Here is an 18280-nt window from a genome sequence, read left to right on the forward strand (position 1 = left end):
AGCAACTAATCCACCTTGTGCATGAGCAAGTACCGTTGTTGGACACCCGTGACTGTCAGCACTCTGACAATGTAGTGATTCGACGTTTCTGGGAAGAAGTGGCGCAATATCGCTGCTGCCTGGTTGGGGCCATGCACGCCGCGTGCCAGAACAGATTTTGGGAAGGATTGCAATGTGGTCTGAACCGGCAGGGAACCTGTGAATGGATGTGCATTCTTTTCTATTTTTTTTCCCCTTCACAGTGAAGTGAATCATAATCCGTTGGCACTCAATGAAGGACCGCTTCAACAAGGACATGAGAGAGGAGGTTCAGGTTCGAAGTGGTTCTGCTGGAAGGTTCCGGAAATATAAGTACCACCAGGACCTTGCCTTTCTGAGGCCTGCGCTTGCTCAGCAAACGTAAGTACAGTGCAGACCAAAAGTTTGGACACACCTTCTCATTCAAAGCGTTTTCTTTATTTTCATGACTATGAAAATTGTAGATTCACTCTGAAGGCATCAAAACTATGAATTAACACATGTGGAATTATATAATTAACAAAAAAGTGTGAAACAACTGAAAATATGTCTTATATTCTAGGTTCTTCAAAGTAGCCACCTTTTGCTTTGATTACTGCTTTGCACACTCTTGGCATTCTCTTGATGATCTTCAAGAGGTAGTCACCGGAAATGGTCTTCCAACAGTCTTGAAGGTGTTCCCAGAGATGCTTAACGCTTGTTAAGCATCTTGCTCCAGAAAAGAGCGACCAGAATGGTGACCGGTCTGCAAACCCTGTCTTATGAGGAAAGGTTGCAGGATTTGGGAATGTTTAGCTTGCAAAAGAGAAGACTGAGAGGAGACTTAATAGCTGTCTACAAATATCTCAAGGGCTGTCACAAAGTAGAAGGATCATTTTTATTCTCATTTGCACAAGGAAAGACTAGAAGCAATGGGATGAAACTGAATGGGAGGAGACAAAGATTAGATATTAGAAAAAACTTTTTGACAGTTAGAGTGATCAATGAGTGGAACAGGCTGCCACAAGAGGTGGTGAGTTCTCCTTCAATAGAAGTCTTCAAATAGAGGCTGGACAGACATCTGTCTGGGATGATTTAGCGAATCCTGCTTTGAGCAGGGGGTTGGACCAGATGGCCCAGGAGGTCCCTTACAACTGTACGATTCTATGATTCTATAACCTGGTGCAGCACCACTCAACCCAGATCATCCTCTGTGGAAGCGGCTCTTCATCTACCAGCCACTGAACAGATGCAGTCCCAATCATCCACCAGTGATGGAGCAACCTTGCAGGTTTCACAGGCTGGAGAAGAGGCAGCCAGTCCATCAGGTTTTTCCCTCTCCCAGCCCTCTGCCTCTGCTTTTGCTGGGTCTTCTCGCCAGTGGCAGAGGGCCTGGGAGAGGTCAGGCATGCCCGAGTTTATGCAATTAAGCTTGGTCTTCCAGGATGGGATTAGGTTGATTGCTGACAGAGTGAAGAGTGGGTTCAAGGAAATCAACAAATGCCTTGACCGCCTGGAAGCCGACCTTGAGAGCCCGGCGGGACATTTTTTTCTGCAATTGAGCAAAGCGTGTCGTAAAACCTTAGATCTCAACTCCAGCTGAACGTCATGCAGGCCTGCCAGGTTGCTTACAGCCATGCTTTACAGCAGCAGAAGCATTCACATTCCTACAATCAACAGGTCGGAGGATATTACCAGCAGCCAATCTACTTTCCAGCTCGCACAGCACCGAACTATCCACCACTGCCTCTATCTCACCGAGCGCTGCCAAGTTCATCAACCCTGCAGCTGGCAGCATCCACTATGCTCCAGAATCCAGTAGTATCGACGATGCTGCCCAGTCTACCACCCCTGCCCATTCCACCACCCCTGCCAAGTCCAGCAAGCCTGCTCAGTCCGGCACCCCTGCCCATTCCAGAACCCCTGCCCAGTTCTGCACCCCTGCACCCCTCCAGCAGTATCCACAATGCGGCCCAGTCTATCAGCATGACAGATGAATGCTACAGAGCCCACCACTCCCATTCGGCCAAGAAAAGTGATGTCCCAAAAAAAAATCTTGCCACCAGGAGCCAAAAAACTATGCCCACATTGAACCCACCATCTCCACCCTCACTTATCAATTTGTCACTACCTTCCCTTGTGTCTCTGTTCCTTCCAGATTGTCTATCGATTCCTATGATTCCACTTTGTCATCTATCCCCAATGTCTCCACTGCCATCCCTGATCCAATCCTTCAATTTGTTGCCCCTTTCCCTGTAGACCCTTCCGCTGTAACCCCTTCCTCATTAACTACCACCCAATCCTCACAGCTTCACACCCTCAAGGTCCACCCCATCTCACCCTCACGTAAACCCTGAAGAAAAAACAAATAGCCCCAACCTTAACCATTTTTTTTTGTAAAAGTGTTGAAAATAAAAGTTATTTTGTTAGCACTATATCTTGTGCCGACACAAACACACTTTATTTTTGAGGGAAGGTACAACACAAACACACTTTATTTTTGAGGGAAGGTAGTTTATTATATTTAACTCCGCAAATATTAGGGGTAAATTTTTACATTACATGTTCATCTGCTGATGACCTGAGGTTAGCATCCTCAATAATCAGAACCTCCCACTCCGGTCTCCAAGACTTTACACGTGCTGCGCCAGTTCTTTGGAATGCACTTCCCAGGTCAATACGATTAGTCCCCAATCCCCACAATTTTAAGCGTGCCCTGAAAATGCATTTTTTCAGATTGGCCTATCACCTCAACACATTAACCTCATCTATCCCTGTGTGGCACAGCCAAAAGTTTTACCATAACCAGGTTCCCTGCATCATGTTCCCACATGCTTGATGCATCCATTAGCCCTCTGTGTCTGTACTGTTACACACTTAACATTATGGCTGGTCCAAACAATCAGGGCAAATGCTACCACCCACCTTTCGTGTCTACCTCTTTCCTCATAGACTGAAAGCTTGCGAGCAGGGCCCTCATTCCTCTTGGTATTTGTTATAATCTATGTGATTATTGTTATGCTGTAATGTCTATTGTCTGTACAAATCCCCTCTGAAATGTAAAGTGCTGCTGAATATGTCGGCGCTATAGAAATAAAATTTATTATTATTATTACATTTTAACATCACAGGAACATTTAAACATAACAGGTACTGTATGTACTGTAATATTTGACATTACAGGTATTTTTTAAACATAACAGGTACATTTTACTTAGCGGCTTAAATCATTTCATCTTGCCATGCCACACCTCCATTATCTGAAACAAAGTAAGCGGCAAACTTATCCCTCATCTGGGCAACTTCCACTGTGGTTCTCAAAGGGTGAAATTGGTAATCATGCAATGTAACAGATTCCTCAGGTTGTAAGCTTGGTCACTCTTTTACCATGATGTAGTTGTGCAGAACAACACATGCTTTCACAACCTCATCAATAGTGTCAATTTTTAGATTAATGGATGTGCACAATATGCGCCATTTCGATACCAGCAATCGAAATGCACACTCCACGGTTCTTCATGCGCTTGTCAATCTGTAATTAAAATTTTTTTTTGTGATTTAAGTTCCAACTTGAGTATGATTTAATGAGGTTGGCACACATTTGGAAAGCCTCATCACCGACAACAACAAAAGGCATTGGCGGTCCATCACTTTTGGGAAAAGGTTGTGGCGGCGGAAAATTAAAATCATTCCCATACAGACGTTGGCCCATGTCAAAGTTTATGAACGTCTGTGAGTCATTTCCTCGTCCAAATGAGCCAATGTCCATGGCAACAAATCTACAATCGGCATCCGCAATAGCCATTAGAGCAATGGAAAAATACTTTTTATAATTGAAGTACTCTGTTCCACTTCCAGCTGGTTTCATAATCCTAATGTGTTTGCCATGCACAGCCCCCACACAGTTAGGAAAATTACAAATTTCCTGGAATTTGGAAGCATTTTCAATCATAGTTCACTTGCGGGTTGGGGGAGGAATTATCGCCGCAGAATGCCAACTAAAGCACCTCAAGTGTCTAAAATAATCTCAGAAAGGGTGCATACTCCAATCTGGAATTGGAAATGTAACTGGGTCGCCCTCCCAGGGCTGTGGGGTACTCAGTACCGGGCCAGTCTCTCAGAAGGGATTGTCACAGCAGCGGTGACCCGATCCGTGGCCCTAGGCGCCCATGTAAAAGGGGTTGAGTTGGGAATAAAGTTTATAAGTGATTCGTGATGCCACCTGTGGTGTTCGGCAAGGGAGGTGTTAAGCCGACGCTGCAAGCAGATCCTCTGGGACAGATGGTGTAGTGCATCAATGATGTTGTAGCCCTCCACAGGTAGGGCTGTTGGTCCCAGGGCAGTGTAGCGGAATGTTTAGGAAGAGGGTGCAGTGTTTGGCACAGAGATGTAGCAGTGCTGAGGATGTTGCAGGAAGGAGGCAAGGACACAACAGGGTGCAGTTTCTTTACCTTTACTTGGCAAACGCAGTCCAGGGTCCTGGTTACAGATGGCACAGGAGCAGGCTAGCCTGGAAGCAACTCAGGGATCTCTCTATCAGATGGGTTGTGTAGTAACCTTCCTAGCGCTGGCTTAAGGTACATCCAGTACGGTGTTACACTGAAGTTCCTCCTTCTTATATTCTCTTAGAACTACCTCGTATGGCAGACAGCTGTAGCCCTCTATCTCTCTTGGCTCACCCGTCGCTGTTGTGCCTCCGAGTCTTAGTTGGGAATAGAGCATTTACAGCTTCCTATTCCTCTGATTTCTGTTGCAGGACCTTCAGTATCCATACAACCGTGGAGACAAGGCTCCAGATCATGCGCTATCACCGGGAGGGAGCTCTCTATCCTCAGTTAAACCTCCAGCTTCTCTCCACACGTCTACACTCATTGCCCTCCTCACACTAACTAATTTCCCCTCCTGGCCCCCAGAGAGCACTCCTCCCCAAATTCTGGTTCAGAGCTCCCCCTGCTGGCCTGGAGTGGGAACTGTGTTGCATGACATGGGTAACTGTTAGAGAGACCCTTCATTGCTTCCAAGCATGACATCACCCTCCCTGGAGGAAGGCAATGCCATTGTGGCGACCATACTCCTGGGGGCGCCACATAATGATGACAATGTCTCTCCAGTAGCCTGGAATCTGCGGAAAAGAAAATGAAAAACAAAATCAGCACACTGCTTAGGGTTAGGGACATTGTTAGGGATAGGGTTATTTGTGACAGGAGTTTCTTTTTCAACACTACGTACCTCAGGGTGACCAAGAGACGTTCCTCAGCAGGAATTGCTCGACGGAGCTGTGTGGCCTGCCTGGCGATGGATCCTTGGACACGTAGCAGCAGGTCGTGGAAGCTCTGTTGTGACATCCTTGTGTAGTCACATAACTTCTCCTGGTTTTGCTGCAGCTCGGTGTACAAAGAGTAGTAGGCTCCACAGCTTTATCAGAGTTCAAGGGTGGGGTGTTGCCAAAAGCTTTGACAACGTCTTATCCGTCTTTCTCTTCTTCTTTGTTCTTGACAAGCAAAAGCAAAGGCAGCAGCCAACTTCAGTTGTAAATCCAGATCTTCTAGGAAGCTGTCCAGGTCAAGATCCATCTTGCAGCTAGATACAGCAGCCAAAGACGAGGATTTCCTCCGTGCAGTGTATATATATATACATATATATATATGTTTATATAAATCCCATGAGACACGCCTACTGGGTGTCTGATGTCAAGGAAGAGCATGCACATAAAAAAAAGCAAACGCATGCAAACGCTACGGTTTTTGGCATCATCCGTAAGATGATGCGGATAAAAAATGCTGCATAAACATGCGTTTGCATGAGTTTTTGCATGCTTTTGGGAATGCGGATGATACGCTGCGGATTCAAACGCAAATGTGAACCTAGCCTAAAGGAGTTATCCTTCATCATGCTTGGAATTTCCACTTAGGTCTTGCTCACACTTGCAATTGGGGGAGTGCAATCTGATTAAAAAAAAAATGGATTGCATTCGGCCTAATGTTACTGTATGGAGTAGTTCACATCTGCGATTATTTTCTCATGCCGATTCGGCATGCAAAGACAATCACAGCATGCTGCGATTACATCTGTGAATCAGATCTCACGCACCCATATACGGTAAGTCTATGGGTGTGTGTGAAACATCACACTGCACTCGGATACCATCCCTCTGATGCTGGCAATGGAGAAGATAGAGAAATAAATTTCTCCATCTCCTCCGTGCCTGTGCTGCGATCCTCTCATGCAAGAAGGAGAAATTGTACAACACATTTTTGGATAAATTTCACATGAAAAAAATTGAAAATGAAAAAATTTGGGGCTAAAACATTGTTGTGGGAAAAATACTTTTTATCTTAATTTTTACAGATCAACGTTGTAAAAGTCTGTGAAGCTCCTTTGGGTTCAATAGGCTCACCACATGTCTAGATAAATTTCTTGATGGGCCCAGTTTACTAAATGGGGTCACTTGTGGGGGGGTTTCCACTGTTTAGGCACATCACAGGCTCTGCAAATACAACATGACGCACGCAGACCATTCCATCAAAGTCTGAATTCCAAAACATCACTCCTTTCTTTCTGAGCCCTGCCGTGTGCATAAACAGTGGCTTTTTAGCATGTAAACAGTGGTTTCCCCTACATGTACCATTAATTCCTGTGAAGCACATGAATAGTTAATAAACTTCTTGAATGAGGTTTTGAGTACTTTGAGGGGTGCAGTTTCCAGAATGGTGTCACTTTTGGGCATTTTCTGTCACATAGGCTCCTCAAAGTCACTCAGCATTCTGGTTCTGATCCCAGGCTCTCTTAAAGGGATCTCCGGTATGGAAGTTAGGATAAATCCCACAGCGCTCTGATTCTGACCCCAGGATTCTATTAAAGGGATCAGCAGGGGCGGGCTGGGCCGGGTGTCAGAGAGGCAATTGCCCCCTGGGCTGGTGTCCTAGCAGCAGCTTTGGGCCGTTGCCGACAGCGCTAATTAGGGAAATGTATATCATTTTGGGAGAAGCATATTCTCACTAAAAACTCTCCTACTCCCCCTGTAATGTTTTAGGGAACAAATGCTATTATTATATAAATGTATAATAATAATAACTGCCGTTCAGCCACACATTACTTCAGAAGCCGCACTGTGTCTTCATTTGCTCTTCGCAACAAGCAGCATCATCCTGATTGGTGGAGCAGAGGTCACTCAAGGCTGCAATGTCCTTCCAGCTCTCTGATTGGTGGAGAAGCCATCCCTAGGGGCTGTACTGTATTCTTCCTGTTCTGTGTGCTGAGCTCCAGTCCAATCCGAGAGCAGGAAGAAGACAGTGCCACACCGCTGAGGAGCCTGCAGGATGCCTCACAACATGTGACAGTGTGAGTAGCTGCAGGCATTCAAGGGGGCTTGTGATAAGGTGTCTCTTTGCGTCTTAGTTGTTTGGGGGATGTATTGTTGAAACTGAGCTGGAGGGGAGCAGTTAGGACACATATCTGTCAGGCAGGCAGAAATAGAAGGGGAATTTTCTGTATGTCTCATTCTGTGTGATTAAGGCTATGTGCCCACGTAGCGTTTAAATCCGGACACTGAAAACCGGACTCCTTCCCAGAAATCGCGCGTTTTTTTCCCGCTCGATTTTGCCGCAATTTTCGCGTGCGATATTCAAGCACTTTCCAAGCGATTTGAAGCATCGCTTGGAAAGTGACTGACAGGTTGGTCACACTCGTCAGACATAGTGTTTGACAAGTGTGACCAGATTTTTACTATTGAGGCCGCCTATACGGCATCAATAGTAAAAGAAAGAATGTAAAAAATAATTAAAAAATAAAAAATCGGGGTATATTTACCTTCTGATGTCCCGCGCTGCCATCCCGGGCCTCAGTGTTCCCAGTAATGCCTTGCGAGACCTGTGATGACGTTGGTCTCGCGTTGCTATATCGATCTCACGAGACCGCTAGAGTCACGCGAGACTACGTCATTACAGGACCTTGCCACAAGGCATTACTGGGAACGCTGAGGCCCGGGATGGCAGCGCGGGACATCGGAAGGTAAATATACCCCGATGATTTTTTATTCTTTTTGTTTTACAGGGGTATGGTGCCCAGGGCCTGGAGGACAGTCTCCTCTCCTCCACAGTGTGGGTACCAACTGCACATGAGACGCTTAACTTTGCGCATGGTGGGCATAGCCACATGCGGGAAGTAAGCGATTCTCATGCATTCCTATGGGTGCAGAATCGCGGCAATTCTTTGCGATTCCGCACAAAAGAATGAGCATGCTGCAATTTTTTCCGTGATGCGATTCCGCCGCGGAAAAAAGCGCAACATTAGCACAGCATGTGCGGAATGCCATCGGAATGCATGGGGTGCGTTCTGTACAAGATTTTTAAACGTTTTCGCAGCGTTTTCGTGCCGAAAATCAAGGCAAAAACGCTTAAAAATCACATTGTGGGCAGTGGCACACAGCCTAAAAGCAGTTTCAGGTCCTCAACTCAGTGTATTCCTGTGTATGTTTGTGTTTATGTGTGCGTGATGACGTGTGTATGTGTACTGTACATGCATGTTCTTGGTGAAATGTGTATGTGTGCATCAGTGTATGAGGTGAAATGTGACGAGGCTGAAGTTGGTATCTTATTCGTCCAGTTTCCCAACTACAGCTTCGTGTGAAATGTGTGAGTATATGTGGTGATATGTGTATATGTGCAGTTGTGTATGTGAACTGTGTATATGCGCAACCGTGTACGTGGTGACCTGCGTAGGTGAGTGTGCACGTGGTGACTTGTGTGTGTATGAGTGTGTACATAGTGACATGAGTGGTATGTGGTGCTGTGAATGTGTACATGGTGAGGTCTGTAAGAGTGCGCACGTGGTGACCTGTGTATATGTAGTGATGTGTGCATCCGTGTACATGGTGACGTATGTGAGTTTGCGGTGACATTTGTATATGTTCGCCCGTTTTTAATGGTGATGTGCATATGAATGCATTTGTATGTGTGCATAGTGACATGTGTATGTGTGTGAGTATATACGTGGTGATGTGTGTGTGTCTGTGGTGACATGTGTATGTCTGCATTCATGTATATGGTAACGTGTGTGTCTGTGTACATGGTGAGGTTTGTGCCTCTGTGGTGACGTGTGTATGTGTGGATCCATGTATATGGTAACGTGCGTGTGTCTGTGTACATGGTAATGTTTGTGCCTCTGTGTTGACCTGTATATGTGTGCATCCATGTAAATGGTAACGTGCGGGTGTCTGTGTACGTGGTAATGTTTGTGCCTCTGTGTTGACCTGTGTATGTCTGCATTCATGTATATGGTAACGTGCGGGTGTCTGTGTACATGGTGATGTTTGTGCCTCTGTGGTGACGTGTGTATGTGTGGATCCATGTACTGTATATGGTAATGTGCGTGTGTCTGTGGACATGGTGATGTTTATGCCTCTGTGGTGACGTGTGTATGTCTGCATTCATGTATATGGTAACGTGTGTGTGTCTGTGTATGTGGTGATGTTTGTGCCTCTGTGGTGACGTGTGTATGTATGCATCCGTGTATATGGTAACATGCGTGTGTCTGTGTACATGGTGATGTTTGTGCCTCTGTGGTGACGTGTGTATGTCTGCATTCATGTACAGTATATGGTAACGTGCGGGTGTCTGTGTACATGGTGAGGTTTGTGCCTCTGTGGTGACGTGTGTATGTGTGGATCCATGTATATGGTAACGTGCGTGTGTCTGTGTACATGGTAATGTTTGTGCCTCTGTGTTGACCTGTATATGTGTGCATCCATGTAAATGGTAACGTGCGGGTGTCTGTGTACGTGGTAATGTTTGTGCCTCTGTGTTGACCTGTGTATGTCTGCATTCATGTATATGGTAACGTGCGGGTGTCTGTGTACATGGTGATGTTTGTGCCTCTGTGGTGACGTGTGTATGTGTGGATCCATGTACTGTATATGGTAATGTGCGTGTGTCTGTGGACATGGTGATGTTTATGCCTCTGTGGTGACGTGTGTATGTCTGCATTCATGTATATGGTAACGTGTGTGTGTCTGTGTATGTGGTGATGTTTGTGCCTCTGTGGTGACGTGTGTATGTATGCATCCGTGTATATGGTAACATGCGTGTGTCTGTGTACATGGTGATGTTTGTGCCTCTGTGGTGACGTGTGTATGTCTGCATTCATGTACAGTATATGGTAACGTGCGGGTGTCTGTGTATGTGGTGATGTTTGTGCCTCTGTGGTGACGTGTGTATGTGTGGATCCATGTACTGTATATGGTAATGTGCGTGTGTCTGTGGACATGGTGATGTTTATGCCTCTGTGGTGACGTGTGTATGTCTGCATTCATGTATATGGTAACGTGTGTGTGTCTGTGTATGTGGTGATGTTTGTGCCTCTGTGGTGACGTGTGTATGTATGCATCCGTGTATATGGTAACATGCGTGTGTCTGTGTACATGGTGATGTTTGTGCCTCTGTGGTGACGTGTGTATGTCTGCATTCATGTACAGTATATGGTAACGTGCGGGTGTCTGTGTATGTGGTGATGTTTGTGCCTCTGTGGTGACGTGTGTATGTGTGCATCCGTGTATATGGTAACATGCGTGTGTCTGTGTGCGTGGGGATGTGTAGTTGCAGATCTCTGTATCCCGGTTAATGTGTAGTAAGCTGGGTGTATGCACAGCAAATTTATGAACGCACTTTGTGTTCACAATGAAGCAGCGGTGACACAGGACTTTGTCAGCCATTAGCGCCAACTTTGAAAATCTGGCGTTTGGCAGTGTCCTACATCATTGCTGCCTCCCTGGGCATGTGCAGGGTGACAATGAAGCCAGGGTGCATGCATACAGCTCCACTGCGTATTTGGAGGGTGTTGGTAGAAGCTGTGGGGTGTCACTCACTACTACTATCTCCGCCACCTTATGACCTCTTGTTTCACAGTTAGAAGATGTGAGATAGAAGCACATCTCCCACAAACTATGGTTACAAGGCATCTTAAGAGGCTCTTCTTAAAGGGAATCTGTCAACAGAAAAAATTCTATCAACCTGCAGATATGGGGTTAATCTAAAGGTTAACAGCGTTCCTAACATGCCAGGCGCCTGCAGTTAGCCGAACACTGCAGGGAGAAAATTTACTTGATTCTCCCTGTAGCAATCGCGTTTTATTTACGGAGACGGTGCCGACACAGGTTCAGTCACCGCTCTGCAACCGCACCATCACATTGACTGATTCCCTGCATTGGGGAGGGCTGTCAGTCAGGGCTGGGGGCGCAGTTACAGCCATCACTCTGTATACTCAGAGCGGTGACTGAACCTGCTTAGGCAATTCCCCCACCCCGTGACTGACAGCGTTCGGCTAAGTGAGGGTGCTGGGCAGGTTAGTAACACTATTAATCTGCAGATAATTCCCATATCTGCAGGTTAATAGCGTATTTCTGCAATCAGGTTCCCTTTAAACAAAACACCACCGGAAATGGAGTAAATAAAACTACTTTTAGGCTATGTACCCACGTATGCAGAAATAAACAGACTTCTTCCCAGGAAAAACGCGCGTTTTTTGCACCTTTTTTTGTGCGATTTTTGCGTGTTTTTTTTCACGTTTTTTACAGGAGCATCCTCCTGCTAATAGAATGTACTTGGAAATGCTGCGTTTCTTTCCGCGATGCGTTTTTTTAGCAGAAACTAGCGCATCATGTGCACAAAAATTGCAGAATTCATTAAAAAGAATGGGATGCTTCTTGTATGCGATTTTGAAGCAATTTTACCAGGAAAAATGCTTAAACGCGAAAAAAACGCTTACATGAGTACACAGCCTTAGAGATTAGATAGGTAGGGAGAAGTGTAGGGTGTTGTGTAATAACGCTCATTACAAAGCGGTTAGGGTGTAAGGATAGAAATTTACAGAGGACATTATAGGTACCGGACCATCCCGCTAATGTTGACAGTGCAGGTGTAAGATTCATTAAGAGGCGCACTGATCACGTAATGAATTAGGCACATCTTATCACTGGTGTGCACCTTGCCAAAAGTCTACATTTCTGGATTAAGTTAGGCCACTAAAGTATTGTAACTTTTGAAGAATTTGGTTGACGGGCTTCGCCATACCACTTGCCGCCCATGTTCTTCCTACTTTGGTGTGTCTGACTGGATGAAAATGGCAAAAGCCACAACATTTTTTAACAACTTTGAGATGTGCACAAATTTTCTGACTTTTCAAAGTGTATTACGCCAGAATTCTAGCAAAAAATACTTTGATGAATTGTGGCCTAAGTGTATTAGTGGATTCAGTACACAAGTAAAACTAAAGTTTCGTAGGCATTTGTCATGTCTGTATGTCAATCTTACATTATGTGTGACTGTACACACACTGAGGTGTTACTGCAAGAAGGCATTTGATTATAAGCATAAACAGGTTAAGGCTGACATCTCAGGTAGTATTTGTTGTGTGTAGCACTTTACGGTATGGCTGCTAAGTAGTAGAGTTGAGCAAATATGTTCGGAATCGATCACCGAATCTGAGTTTGCCATATTCGTGCCATAATAGTACCAACATATTCGGTCATTCCTCCTCCCATTGACTCCGCTACACACAGCCGGGAGAGTATCCCACATAGAGTAAATTAAAACATAACCTTTAATTAACCATTAAAAGGACATAACACTCAAAAACATTACAAAAAAGTGCTCATGTGAACCAGTGCTCCTGTCTCCCGCTGCTGCTAGCTGCCACAGGGCGGGCCCCCTTGACTCAGTGGCCCCATAGCCACTGGCTTGGGGGCCCCTCAAGCAGTGGGGGCCCTTGGAGCAGTGGGGGCCCTAGGCACCTGCTGACCAGTATGCCAGCAGGTGTCAGTGCCTGGGCCCACCGGTGAATCCTCCGGTTCTCCAGTGGGCCAATCCGAGCCTGAAAGGGATCATTGGTATGCAAGTCAGGGCAAATCCACTCAGTGCTCTGGTTCTGATCCCAGGCTCTCTTAAAGGGATCATTGGTATGGAAGTTAGGGTAATTCCACTCAGTGCTCTGGTTCTGACCCCAGGCCCCTCTTAAAGGAATCCCCGGTATGGAAGTGAGGGAAAATCCAAACTGCGCTTTGGTACTGACCCCCTGTCTTTCTTAAAGGCATCTCTGGTATGGAAGTTAGGGTAAATCCCTCATGACTCTGTTTTTCACCCCAGGCTTCTATTAAAGGGATCATTGATATGGAAGTCAGGGCAAATCCATTCAGTGCTCTGGTTCTGATGCCAGGCCTCTCTTAAAGGGATCCCCGGTATAGAAGTTAGGGCCATTCTCCTCAGCGCCCTGGTTCTGACCCCAGGCTGATGGGATGATGTGGGATATTAGGGGTCGTAGTCAGGTGGCTCTGATGCAATGATGTGGGATATTAGGGGTAGTAGTCCGGTGTCTCTGACGGGATGATGTGGGATATTAGTGGTAGTAGTCTGGTGGCTCTGGCTGATGGGATGATGTAGAATATTAGGGGTAGTAGTCCGGTGGTTTTGACGAGATGATGTGGGATATTAGGGGTATTAGTCCGGTGGCTCTGATGGGATGATGTGGAATATTAGTGGTTGTAGTCCGGTGGCTCTGGCTGACGGGTTGATGTGGGATATTAGGAGTAGTAGTCCGGTGGCTCTGGCTGACGGGACGATGTGGGATATTAGGAGTAGTAGTCCGGTGGCTCTGGCTGACGAGATGATGTGGGATATTAGGGGTAGTAGTCCGGTGCCTCTGGCTGACGGGACGATGTGGGATATTAGTGGTAGTAGTCCGGCGGCTGTGACGGGATGATCTGGGATATTAGTGGTAGTAGTCCGGTAGCTCTGGCTGACGGGATGATGTGAGATATTATAGTGAATGTGGCTATGCAGAGTGGGCGGGGCTCTACACTCTGCTTTATATATATAGATATAATCATTATAATTTGTTATAACTAACCGTAGTTAGTTACTATGCCCGGGTAATGCTGGGCTCTTCAGCTAGTATTAGATAAAACACTGCTGAAAAATATGCAATAATATTAGGAACCCCAGTGGATGACAATTTTCCAAATCGGGGTAAAAATGTACCTAAATGGTGATTTTAAAGCAGTGTGATTAATGCTGTCAATTGCTGACAGAGGGACAACGAGGGTTGGCTCATGAAAGATGAAACTGGTAGTCTCCTTTAAAAAGAATGTTCCTCCAATATTACATTAAAAAAGACATTTGCCTGAACATACCATAAAGGGTCATAATTGTACAAGTATGAAAGGAAGGACAGGTATTTCTATGCAGCCGTGCACTCTGATCCTGAGTGCCGGTGGCAGTGCTGGGTAATGATGCGAGAGACTCGCGCGAGTCTGTCGCATCCCACTTGCAAGTGTGACCCCAGCCTTATATATATATATATATATACATATATACAAGGGTTGTTTATTAGTAATGAGCGAGCACTAAAATGCCCGAGTGCTCGTTGCTCGGGGTGAGCAAATTGGATTACTTGGGTACTCGACCCGAGCAACGAGCCCAATGTTATTCTATGGGAAATCCAAGCTTTTTTGCCGCGACCCCCCCCTAGTGGTCTTTCTAGGGTATCAAAACTTCTGAAATGTATGGTGACAGTGCACAAACGACATGGGAACATCATGGGGAACTCCCCTGGATGCATTTCTGACTGCTGTGACCAATGTTGTCAGAGTGTGATGCCACTTTTACAGGCGCTCAGTAAAACATACAAAAACAAAACCAAAATGGATTTTACAGGGAAATATGTTAAGGGACATCCTTTTCAGGGTAATAATTATTATGTAAGGCAAAAGAAATAACTTCCAAAAAAATGCTCCTCCACCACTTTGGCTATGTTAACACGTAGCGTTTTTGATACGTTTTTCAACGTTACCATTGCTTTCAGCCAATACTAATGCATTTACTGGGAAATGTCATTGTAGCATTTAACAACCTTAGCTGGCCATGTGGTGTGTGGCACATCATCAGACACACATCTTGATTCATTTATGAAGCAGTGACTCTTAAAGTCGCAAAGCCTATTTTTATAAGGGCATCAGTCAGCATTACTATTCTTAAAGGGCCATTATAAAGCAGTGGGTCTCCTATACTGTTATTACCTATGCATTGAATGTCTGGGCTGCCAAAAATTAGGACACGCCCCAATACCCCTTTCACGAGACGTACAGGAGGGCCTCCTTAAAAAATGTTCCCATTATAAGAAAGTGGGTCTCCCATAGTGTTTGCCTATGCATTGAATGCAAGGGCTGCCTTGCCCCAAAGTTAGTCGCACCCCAATAACCCTTTCAACAGATGTCCTGGACGGCCACATGAAACCAAAGTTCCCATTATTTTTCATTTGGTACTGCCATAGTGTTAGCCTATGCATTGAATGCAAGGCACGCCCTGCCACAGAGTCACATGCACCCCAATAAGCCTTTGAATTTGAACCCACGAACTGGATGGCCATAGGAAAATCAAGTTCACATTATTCTTTTGGTACTGCCAAACTGTTAGCCTATGCATTGAATGCAAGGCCTGCCCTGCACCAAAGTTACACGCACCCCAATAAGCCTTTGAACCCACGTACTGGATGGCCACAGGAAAACCAAGTTCACATTATTTTTTGGGCACTGCCATACTGTTAGCCTATGCATTGAATACAAGGCATGCCCTGCGCCAAAGTTACATGCACGCCAATAAGCCTTTGAAACCAGGTACAGGATGGCCACAGGAAAACCAAGTTCACATTAGAAATTTTGTTCTTCCATACTGTTAGTCTATGCATTGAATGCAAGGCCCACCTTGCTACAAAGTTACATGCACCCCAATAACCCATTGAAATGACGTACTGGATGGCCACAGGAAAACGAAATTCACATTATTCCTTTGGCACTGCCATACTGTTAGCTTATGCATTGAATGCAAGGTCTGCACTGCCACAAAGTCACATGCACCCCAATAAGCCTTTGAAACCACGTACTGGATGGCCACAGGAAAACCAAGTTCACTTTATTCTTTGGTACTGCCATACTGTTAGCCTATGCATTGAATGCAAGGCCTGCCCTGCATCAAAGTAACACGCACCACAATAAGCCTTTCAACAGATGTACTTGAGGGCCTCATAACACAAACGTTCCCATTAGAAGAAAGTGTGTCTCCCATAGTGTTTACTTATGTATTGAATGCAAGGCCTGCTCTGCACCAAAGTTGCATGCATCGCAATAACCCTTGGAAAAGACGTGGAGATGGGACTCCTGAAAACAATGTTCCCATTATTAGGAAGTGGGTCTCCCATAGTGTTTGCCTATGCATTGAATGCAAGGCCTGCAAAAATTAATAGGCACTCCAATGCCCCTTGAAAGAGACGTGGAGGAAGGCATCAAATTTTTTTTCCCATTATAAAGGAGCTGGTCTCCTTTACTTGGAATGGCCATACACTAAGTGTATGGGCTGACACAAACATTTTCCCCTGTGGGGTACAAATTTTTTGTAAATTTTTGACGGGCATCATAAACACCCTTTCACAAAGTAGCTGTAGCAGCACTGAACACGGTCACCCTCGTGTTCTAGTGTTGGTGTTGTGGTGGATGATGACAATGAGGAGAAGGAGGAAGATAACACCAAATAGCCAAAATCATGAAGCATATACCCATGCGTGGCTGTGAAGAAGTGCATGGGAGTACACCTCCCAAAAAAATACACTGTATTGGAGGTTATGATTCGCTTATATCATTCGGTGGTGTAGAGAAGTCTGGCCCAATCCAGCCCTTGTTCATTTTTTTAAGAGTCAGCCTGTCTGCATTTTCAGTTGACAGGCGAATGCGCTTATCAGTTATATTTCCACCACTGGCACTAAAAACCTACTCTGACAAACCACTAGTGGCAGGGCAGGCCAGGACCTCCAAGACTTAAAGCCAGTTCATGTCACGTGCTTGGATACCCAATAATTAAAAGGCACAGAGGAATCACGGAAGACGTTGGTACGGTCAGCAAGGTACTCCCTCAGCATATTCCTTGTGACATTACCCCGCGTCTCTGGGCCAGGGCGATGGGAGGGTCTAAGAAAACTTTCCCAGAACTTGGCCAGTGTTCCCCTGCCTCTGCTGGATTGGAGTTGTGTCTCTCTCGCCTGTACTCCTTGGTTGTCCAACGAACTGTGACTTCTGCCGCCAGCGTTTTCAGATGGGAATTTTTTTTAATAATTCTGCAACAAGGACCCTCTGGTACTGCACCATTTTAATAGACCTGTCTGCCTCTGGAAGAAGAGATTGAAAGTTCTCCTTGTAGCGTGGGTCTAGAAGTGTCACTCACCAGTAATGAGTGTCACCGTATATTTTCATAATGCGAGGGTCACGAGAAAGGCAGCGCAACCTAAAGTCAGCCATGTGTGCCAGACTGGTAACAGGCAAGCCTTCCATGTCCTCACCAACAGGACGACTGGCCATGGTGTCCTCCTCCTCATCTTTCCTGTCCTCAGGTCATCCACGCTGAACAGACGGTATGACAGTTGTGCAGGTAGTACCGTCTATAGCGCATGAAAGTAGCTCCTGCTCCTCCTCCTCTTCCTCATTGTCAACTAATCTACGTTGGGATGACATGAGGCTGGACTGTGTTTAATTACCTTGTATGCTTCCTTGTTCCATGTCCTCATGCTCTGCCTGCAATGCATCCTCTTTCATTGTGAGCAGAGAGCTTTTCAGAATGCAGAGAAGCAAGGTGGTGATGCTAATTAAGTAGTCATCGCCGCTCACCATCTTGGTGGATTCCTCAAAGTTTTGGAGGATGGTACATATGTCTGACATCCATGTCCACTCCTGAGGTCTTATGTGTGGAGTCAGACCTGAATAATGATGGCCTTGTTGATGTTGCTCTCTTCTGCTCACAAATCCTTTCCAACGTATGCAGTATAGAGTTACAATGAGTGGGGTCATAACACACCAATCGGTGAGCCAGAAGCTGCAAACGTTGCTGAAGCACAGCAAGGATGGCGGAAGTTGGAGCTGACTTTCGAAAATGGGCACACAGGTGGCTTACTTTCTGGGTAGCTCTGGGTAGCTTTTGAGAAACTGTTGAACAAGGTTAAGCACATGGGCCACGCATGGTACATGTGTGAGCTCGCCTCGCCTCAGAGCCGCCACCAAGTTCCAGCCATTGTCACACACGACCAAGCCTGGCTGTAGGTTCAGCGGTGTCAGCCACACATCTGCCTGCTCTTTCAGAGCAGTCCACAACTCTTCAGCATTGTGCAGTTTGTCACCTAAGCATATTAGCTTCAGTACAGCCTGTTGACGCTTGGCTGAGGCAGTGCTTCCAGCTTGTGACTGATGTGCTCATTT

General features: G+C 45.8%; 1 protein-coding gene across 3 annotated transcripts in view; it reads right to left on the reverse strand.

The window, feature by feature from the left end:
• The window catches only part of LOC141080610 (arylsulfatase D-like), a 187695-nt gene that overhangs the window by 56850 nt on the left and 112565 nt on the right, over nucleotides 1-18280 (reverse strand). The gene's annotated exons all lie outside the window — the stretch shown is intronic.

This window comes from Dendrobates tinctorius, unplaced genomic scaffold, assembly GCF_039654945.1.
Source record: "Dendrobates tinctorius isolate UK_male_01 unplaced genomic scaffold, ASM3965494v1 ptg000016l, whole genome shotgun sequence".
Taxonomy (NCBI): domain Eukaryota; kingdom Metazoa; phylum Chordata; class Amphibia; order Anura; family Dendrobatidae; genus Dendrobates; species Dendrobates tinctorius.